At 37.6% G+C, this 9,187-nt stretch overlaps 1 long non-coding RNA gene across 1 annotated transcript in view; it reads right to left on the reverse strand.

Annotated features, from left to right (window-relative positions):
* The window catches only part of LOC110269724, a 26,459-nt gene continuing 18,722 nt past the window's right edge, over positions 1,451–9,187 (reverse strand). Inside the window, exons 2-3 of the long non-coding RNA XR_002358488.1 lie at positions 5,148–5,156; positions 1,451–1,512 (exon numbers count right to left, since the gene is read on the reverse strand). This is a non-coding gene — a long non-coding RNA (uncharacterized LOC110269724). The remainder of the gene's footprint in view (positions 1,513–5,147; positions 5,157–9,187) is intronic.

Genomic DNA, 9,187 nt, shown 5'->3' on the forward strand with positions numbered 1-9,187 from the left:
ACTTGCTGGTTAGTTGTGCGAAGTTGTGAAGTTATGTTTGGACCATGGTATTATGCACCAGTTATTGGCGCCATTGCCAGGGAGAGAACGAACAACAAATTTTACAACCTCTGAGTAACAATTTCGCATTCCAAGGGGTCTCTCAGAAACATATACATACTATTCAGGTAAGGAAAACACAGATAGAGGAGCAATTACAACAAGTAGAACAAGTAGCAGATAAGCATAATTAAACAGTTAGGCAAACAAAAACAACGCACACTCAAGTAAAACATACAGATGCATATGATGCATGCCAGTCCTATGGCTAATGAGCTCATCTTTCAGTTATACAGCCAACCTGACATGTCCTGGTAGCTAACCATTGGACAGTCCCTCTGTACGCGCTTCCCCAAGCTCAAATTCATATATTTATATGCATGCTCATGGAAAAACTCGGGGAGTTAAAGTGCCCGGTCACATCTTACGTATAGAGGGTCAATAATTCATCTCAATTTTCGTGAGTCTCATATGCTTTTAAATTCATTCTTATAATCATTTCATATCTCATTGAATCTCAAATTCATCATCAATACTAGCATCATTCCTCATTATCACACTTCACATTCTGTTCATCTATAATTTAAACTCAAAACATAATTCTTTCTTTTTAAATAAATCAAGCTTAAGACATATAATCCTTAAAACCAATTCTTTCTAAATAATAATTTCAAATGAAGCTTTTATATTTTTTTATAAAAATTTCAGCAGCATTTCCTCTAAAACTTGAACTTCTGCCACCCTTCAAGGGTCCCAACCACCAAACCAAATACCTCTCAGTCATTCAAATCATTTCCAGTATTGAATTGTTTCAAAATCAACTAATTTTTAATGTTAGGTTGATGAGCGGATAATTTATACGCTTTTTGGCATTATTTTTACATAGTTTTTAGTATGATTTAGTATATTTTTATTAGTTTTTAAATAAAAATCACAATTCTAGACTTTACTATGAGTTTGTGTGTTTTTCTGTGATTTCAAGTAATTTCTGGCTGAAATTGAGGGACTTGAGCAAAAATCAGATTCAGAGGTTGAAGAAGGACTGCAGATGCTGTTGGATTCTGACCTCCCTGCACTCAAAGTGGATTTTCTGGAGCTACAGGAGTCCAAATGGCACGCTCTCAATTGATTTGGAAAGTAGACATCCAGGGCTTTCCAGCAATATATAATAATCCATACTTTTCCCGAGTTTAGATGATGCAAACTGGTGTTCAACGCCAGCTTTCTGCCCTATTCTGGAGTTAAACGCCAGAAACAGGTTGCAAAGCAGAGTTAAACGCCAGAAACAGGTTACAAACTGGCGTTTAACTCCAAAGAAGACCTCTACACTTGAAAGCTTCAATGCTCAGCCCAAGCACACACCAAGTAGGCCCGGAAGTAGATTTCTGCATCATTTACTCATTTCTGTAAACCCTAGTAACTAGTTTAGTATAAATAGAACTTTTTACTATTGTTTTTACATCTTTGGATTATCTTTTGATCCTTTGATCACGTTTAGAGGGCTGGCCATTCGGCCATGCCTGGACCTTCATCACTTATGTATTTTCAACGGTAGAGTTTCCACACACCATAGATTAAGGTGTGGAGCTCTGTTGTTCCTCATGAATTAATGCAAAGTACTATTATTTTTCTATTTAATTCAAGCCTATTTCTTCTCTAAGATATTCATTCGCACACAAGAACATGATGAATGTGATGATTATGTGACGCTCATCATCATTCTCACTTTTGAACATGTGCCTGACAAACACTTCCGTTCTACATGTAAACAAGCTTGAATGCGTATCTCTTAGCCTTCTGGCTCATGACGCATGGTTGCCTTGCCTGAAAACCGAGCCTTCCATTCCATGAGATCAGAGTCTTTGTGGTATAGGCTAGAATTATTGGCGGCCATTCTTGAGATCCGGAAAGTCTAAACCTTGTCTGTGGTATTCCGAGTAGGATCCGGGAAGGGATGGCTGTGACGAGCTTCAAACTCGCGAATGCTGGGCGTAGTGACAGACGCAAAAGGATTACTGAATCCTATTCCAGTATGATCGAGAACCGACAGATGATTAGCCGTGCAGTGACAGCGCATTTTGGACCATTTTCACTGAGAGGACGGGATGTAGCCATTAACAACGGTGATGCCCTACATAAAGCTTGCCATGGAAAGGAGTGGGAATGATTGGCTGAAGACAGCAGAAAAGCAGAGGTTCAGGAGGAACAAAAGCATCTCTATACGCTTATCTGAAATTCTCACCAATGAATTACATAAGTATTTCTATCCTATTTTATATTTTAATTGTATTTTAATTATCAATTCACCATAACCATTTGAATCCGCCTGACTGAGATTTGCAAGGTGACCATAGCTTGCTTCAAACCGACAATCTCCGTGGGATCGACCCTTACTCACGTAAGGTTTATTACTTGGACGACCCAGTGCACTTGCTGGTTAGTTGTGCGAAGTTGTGACAAAGAATTGAGATTACGATTGTGCGTACCAAGTTGTTGGCGCCATTGAGATCACAATTTCGTGCACCAAGTTTTTGGCGCCGTTGCCGGGGAGGGAATGAACAACAATTTTGCATTTGTTTCCGGCAACAAAAGTGCCAAGTTTTTGGTCCGGCAACAACACCAAGTTTTTGGCGTCGTTGCCGGGGATTGTTCGAGTTTGGACAACTGACGGTTCATCTTGTTGCTCAGATTAGGTAATTTTATTTTAATTTTAAGTTTTTTTTTATTCTTTTTATTTTCGAAAAATTTTCAAAAAATTTTTTAAAAAAAAATTATAAATTATTCTATGGCTTCAGAATTTTTAAGAATGAATTCTAGAGTTTCAAGAGGTATGTTGAATCCTGGCTGGCTGTAAAGCCATGTCTAATTCTTTTGGACCGAGGCTTCCACTCATCAGCACAGAAGCAAGTTGAATGAAGTATCAGCTGTTGTATGTCTGATTTGTATCTGCTAAAGCTTGGCTGGCCATTGGCCATTCTAGTATTTTGGACCGGAGCTTTCACTGAAAGCTTAGCTGGCTAGTAAGCCATGTCTAATTCCTGGACCGGAGTTTTAGACTAACATTGCAAGATTCTTGGAATTCCTATTAAAAATTTTGAAATCCTTATTTTCCTTTTCAAAATAATTTTTGAAAAATACAAAATTTTTTTTTAATAAAATTATAAAATCAAAAAATAATTTGATATTTCTTGTTTGAGTCTTGTGTTAAATTTTAAGTTTGGTGTCAATTGCATGGTTTTAAAATTTGTGCATTTTCGAAAACTCATGCATGGTATTCTTCATAATCTTCAAGTTGTTCTTGATGATTTGCTCTGTTTGATCTTTGCATTTTTATGTTTTGTGTCTTTTCTTATTTTTCATATGCATTCTTGAATTTTTAGTGTCTAAATATTAAAAATTTCTAAGTTTTGTGTCTTGCGTGTTTTCTTTTATTGAAAAATTTTCAAAAATACATACTTGATGTTCATAATGATCTTCAAAGTGTTCTTGGTGTTCATCTTTGCATTCAAGGTGTTCTTGCATGTTTCCTTTGTTTTGATCCAAAATTTTCATGCATTGAATCATTGAATCGTTTTTTTCTTTTTTCTTATTAAAATTCAAAAATAAAAAAATATATCTTTTCCTAAAATTCTATCTTTTTCAAATCTTTTTCAAAAATAAAATCTTTTTCATTTTTTCTTTCATATTTTTGAAATTTTCAAATTGATTTTCAAAAATATTTTTCTTATTTTGTTTCATAATTTCAAAATCTTTACTAACAATTAATGCGATTGATTCAAAAATTTAAGTTTGTTACTTGCCTAGTAAGAAAGGTTCAATCTTTAAATTTTAAAATCATATCTTTTTGTTTCTTGTTAGTCAAGTAATCAACTTTGATTTTAAAAATCAAATCTTTTTAAATTTCTTTTTCAAAATCAATTTCAAAATCTTTTCTAACTTCTTTTCTAACTTCTTATCTTTTCAAAGATTGATTTTCAAATCTTTTTCAATTAACTACTTGACTTTGTGTTTAATTTTAAAAGTTTACTATTTCAATCATATCTTTTTCAAAACTACCTAACTAATTCTCTCTCTAATTTTCGAAAATCACCTTCCTCTTTTTCAAAATTCCTTTTTAGTTAAATATTTGTTTAAATGTTAATTTGATTTAATTTTATTTTCCTTTCTTAATTTTCAAATTTTAACTTTAACTTTTAAATTAAAAACAAAAATATTTTTCTTTTCTTTTCAATTATTTTCGAAAATTCTTCTCTCTCACCTCCTCCTAATTATTTATTTATCTACTAACACTTATCTTCTTCTTAAAAATTCGAACCCTCTCCCTCTTTCTGTGTTCGAATTTCTTTTCTTCTTCTACTCACATAAAGGAATATCTATACTGTGACATAGAGGATTCCATATTTTCTTTTCTGTTTTCTTCTTTTTCATATGAGAAGGAACAAGGATAAGAACATTCTTGTTGAAGATGATTCTGAACCTGAAAGGACTCTGAAGAGGAAGCTAAGGGAAGCTAAAGCACAACTCTCTGGAGAAAATCTAACAGAAATTTTTGAAAAAGAAGGAGACATGGCCGAAAATAATAACAATGCATGGAAGATGCTTGGTGACTTTACTGCACCAAATTCCAATTTACATGGAAGAAGCATCGAAGCTTGGGAGAGATACAAGCAACTGACCAAAAAGTATCCATCTGACATGTTTTCAGAATGGACCATCATGGATATATTCTATGATGGTCTGTCTGAATTATCAAAGATGTCATTGGACCATTCTGCAGGTGGATCCATTCACCTAAAGAAAACGCCTGCAGAATCTCAGGAACTCATTGACATGGTTGCAAATAACCAGTTCATGTACACTTCTGAAAGGAATCCTGTAAGTAATGGGACGCCTCAGAGGAAGAGAGTTCTTGAAATTGATACTCTGAATGCCATATTGGCTCAGAACAAAATATTGACTTAGCAAGTCAATATGATCTCTCAGAGTCTGAATAGATTGCAAGCTACATCCAACAGTACTAAAGAGGCATCTTCTGAAGAAGAAGCTTATGATCCTGAGAACCCTACAATAGCAGAGGTGAATTACATGGGTAAACCCTATGGAAACACCTATAATCCCTCATGGGGAAATCATCAAAATTTCTCATGGAAGGATCAACAAAAGCCTCAACAAGGCTTTAATAATGGTGGAAGAAACAGGTTTAGCAATAGCAAGCCTTTTCCATCATCCACTCAGCAATAGACAGAGAATTCTGAGCAGAATCCATCTAGCTTAGCAAATATAGTCTCTGATCTATCTAAGGCCACTTTAAGTTTCATGAATGAAACAAGGTCCTCCATTAGAAATTTGGAGGCACAAGTGGGCCAGCTGAGTAAAAGGGTCACTAAAACTCCTCCTAGTACTCTCCCAAGCAATACAGAAGAGAATCCAAAAAGAGAGTGCAAGGCCATTACCTTACTTCGTGTGGCCAAACCCAAAGAGGAGGAGGAAGACGTGAATCCTATTGAGGAAGACCTCCTGGGACGCTCAGTGACCAATAAGGAGTTTCCCTTTGAGGAACCAAAAGAATCTGAGGCTCATCTAGAGACCATAGAGATTCCATTGAACCTACTTCTGCCCTTCATGAGCTCTGATGAGTATTCATCCTCTGAAGAGGATGAAGACATTACTGAAGAGCAAGTTGCTAAGTACCTTGGTGCAATCATGAAGCTGAATGCCAAATTATTTGGTAATGAGACTTGGGAAGATGAACCTCCCTTACTCACCAATGAACTAAATGCATTGGATAGGCAGAAATTACCTCAAAAGAAACAGGATCCTGGTAAATTCCTAATTCCCTGTAACATAGGTACCATGACCTTTGAGAAGGCTCTGTGTGACCTAGGGTTAGGAATAAACTTAATGCCACTATCTGTAATGGAGAAACTTGGGATCTTTGAGGTGCAAGCTGCCAGAATCTCTTTAGAGGTGGCAGACAACTCAAGAAAACAGGTTTATGGACAAGTAGAGGACGTGTTAGTAAAGGTTGAAGGCCTTTACATCCCTGCTGATTTCATAATCCTAGACACTGGGAAGGATGAGGATGAATCCATCATCCTTGGAAGACCCTTCCTAGCCACAGCAAGAGCTGTGATTGATGTCGATAGAGGAGAGTTGGTCCTTCAACTGAATGAGGACAACCTTGTGTTTAAAACTCAAGGATCTCCTACTGTAACCATGGAGAGTAAGCATGAAAAGCTTCTCTCACTACAGAGTCAACCAAAGCCCCCACAGTCAAACTCTAAGTTTGGTGTTAGGAGGCCACAACCAAACTCTAAATTTGGTGTTGAACCCCCACATTCAAACTCTAAGTTTGGTGTTTGGAGGTTCCAACAATGCTCTAAACATCTGTGAGGATACATGAGAGCTCACTGTCAAGCTATTGACATTAAAGAAGTGCTTGTTGGGAGGTAACCCAATGTTATTTAATTATATCTATTTTATTTTATTGTTATTTTATGTTTTTTTAGGTTAATGATCATGTGGAGTCACAAAAACTACTGAAAATCAAAAACAGAATGAAAAATAGCTCACCCTGGAGGAAGAAATTACTGGCATTTAAACGCCAGTAAGAAGCATCAAGCTGGCGTTTAACGCCAAAAAGAAGCATCAAGCTGGCGTTAAACGCCAGAAACAAGCACTAGACTGGCATTTAACGCCAGAATAGAGCATCGAAGTGGCGTTAAACGCCAGAAACAGGCTACATCTGGGTGTTTAATGCCAAAAACAAGCAGCGAGCTGGCGTTTAACGCCAAACATGCATGCTAAGGACATTTTACATGCCTAATTGGAGTAGGGATATTAAGTCCTTGACCCCACAGGATCTGTGGACCCCACAGGATCCCCTCATGATCTGTGGACCCCACAGGATCCCCACATTTTCTTCTCTCCTCTTCACACCTTTTCATAACTCCCTTCCACAATTACCCCTCACCAATCACCTCAATCACTCTTCCCCATCACCTCTTCCCCACTCACATCCATCCTCTCTTCCCCATAAACCCCACCTACCTCTAAAATTCAAACTCTTTTCCCTCCCAAACCCAACCCTAATGGCCGAACCCTAAACCTCCTCCCACTCCTATATAAACCCATCACTCCTTCTTCATTTTCACACAACACCACCCTCTCTTCTTCCCCTTGGCCGAATACACTTTCTCCCTCCATCTCCTCCATTTTCTTCCTCTTCTCCTTCTTTCTTTCTTCTTTTGCTCGGGGACGAGCAAACTTTTAAGTTTGGTGTGGTAAAAGCATTGCTTTTTGTTTTTCCATAACCATTAATGGCACCTAAGACCAGAGAAACCTCAAGTAAGAGGAAAGGGAAGGCAATTGCTTCCACCTCTGAGTCATGGGAGATGGAGAGATTCATCTCAAGGGTCCATAGCTCAGTAGTAGAGCGTCAAAAACTTGGTGCACGAAATTATGATCATCAATGGCGCCAACAACTTGGTACGCACAATTGTAATCTCAACTCTTTATCACAACTTCACACAACTAACCAGCAAGTGCACTGGGTCGTCCAAGTAATAAACCTTACGTGAGTAAGGGTCGATCCCACGGAGATTGTCGGCTTGAAGCAAGCTATGGTCACCTTGTAAATCTCAGTCAGGCAGATTCAAAAGGTTATAGAGTTTTAATAATTAAAAGATAAATAAAACATAAACTGGGATAGAGATACTTATGTAATTCATTGGTGAGAATTTCAGATAAGTGTATAGAGATGCTTTCGTTCCTCTAAACCTCTGCTTTCCTGCTGTCTTCATCCAATTATTCCTAATCCCTTCCATGGCAAGCTTTATGTAGGGCATCACCGTTGTCAATGGCTACATCCCATCCTCTCTGTGAAAATGGTCCAATGCGCTGTCACTGCATGGCTAATCATCTGTCGGTTCTCGATCATACTAGAATAGGATTTACTATCCTTTTGCGTCTGTCACTATGCCCAGCACTCGCGAGTTTGAAGCTCGTCACAGCCATCCCTTCCCAGATCCTACTCGGAATACCACAGACAAGGTTTAGACTTTCTGGACCTCAAGAATGGCCATCCATGGGTTCTAACTTATACCACGAAGATTCTAATATCTCGGACTCGGTCCTCTGTATTAGATATCTAAGAGATACTCATTCTAGCTTGTTTGCATGTAAAACGGAAGTGTTTGTTAGGCACGCGTTCATAAGTGAGAATGATGATGAGCGTCACATAATGATCACATTCATCATGTTCTTGGATGCGAATGGATATCTTAGAATAGGAATAAGCTTGAATTGAATAGAAAAACAATAGTACTTTGCATTAATTCATGAGAAACAGCAGAGCTCCACACCTTAATCTATGGTATGTAGAAACTCTACCGTTGAAAATACATAAGTGATGAAGGTCCAGGCATGACCGAGAGGCCAGCCCCCAAACGTGATCTAAAGATAAAAGTAAAGATGTTCCAAAGATAAAAACTCCTATTTATACTAAACTAGTTACTAGGGTTTACAGAAATGAGTAAATGATGCAGAAATCCACTTCTGGGGCCCACTTGGTGTGTGCTTGGGTTGAGCATTGAGCTTTACACGTGTAGAGGCTTCTCTTGGAGTTGAACACCAGTTTGTAACCTGTTTCTGGCGTTTAACTCCACTTTGCAACCTGTTTCTGGCGTTTAACTCCAGAATGCAGCATGGAACTGGCGTTGAACGCCAGTTTGCGTTGTCTAAAATCAAGCAAAGTATGGACTATTATATATTTCTGGAAAGCTCTGGATGTCTACTTTCCAATGCAATTCAAAGCGCGCCATTTGGAGTTTTGTAGCTCCAGAAAATCCACTTTGAGTGCAGGGAGGTCAGAATCCAGCAGCATCTGCAGTCCTTCTTCAACCTCTGAATCTGATTTTTGCTCAAGTCCCTCAATTTCAGCCAGAAATTACCAGAAATCACAGAAAAACACAAACTCATAGTAAAGTCCAGAAATGTGAATTTTAATTAAAAACTAATAAAAATATACTAAAAACTAACTAAATTATACTGAAAACTATGTAAAAACAAAATGCCAAAAAGCGTATAAATTATCCGCTCATCACAACACCAAACTTAAATTGTTGCTTGTCCCCAAGCAACTGAAAAT

The sequence above is a fragment of the Arachis ipaensis genome, chromosome B03 (assembly GCF_000816755.2).
Source record: "Arachis ipaensis cultivar K30076 chromosome B03, Araip1.1, whole genome shotgun sequence".
Taxonomy (NCBI): domain Eukaryota; kingdom Viridiplantae; phylum Streptophyta; class Magnoliopsida; order Fabales; family Fabaceae; genus Arachis; species Arachis ipaensis.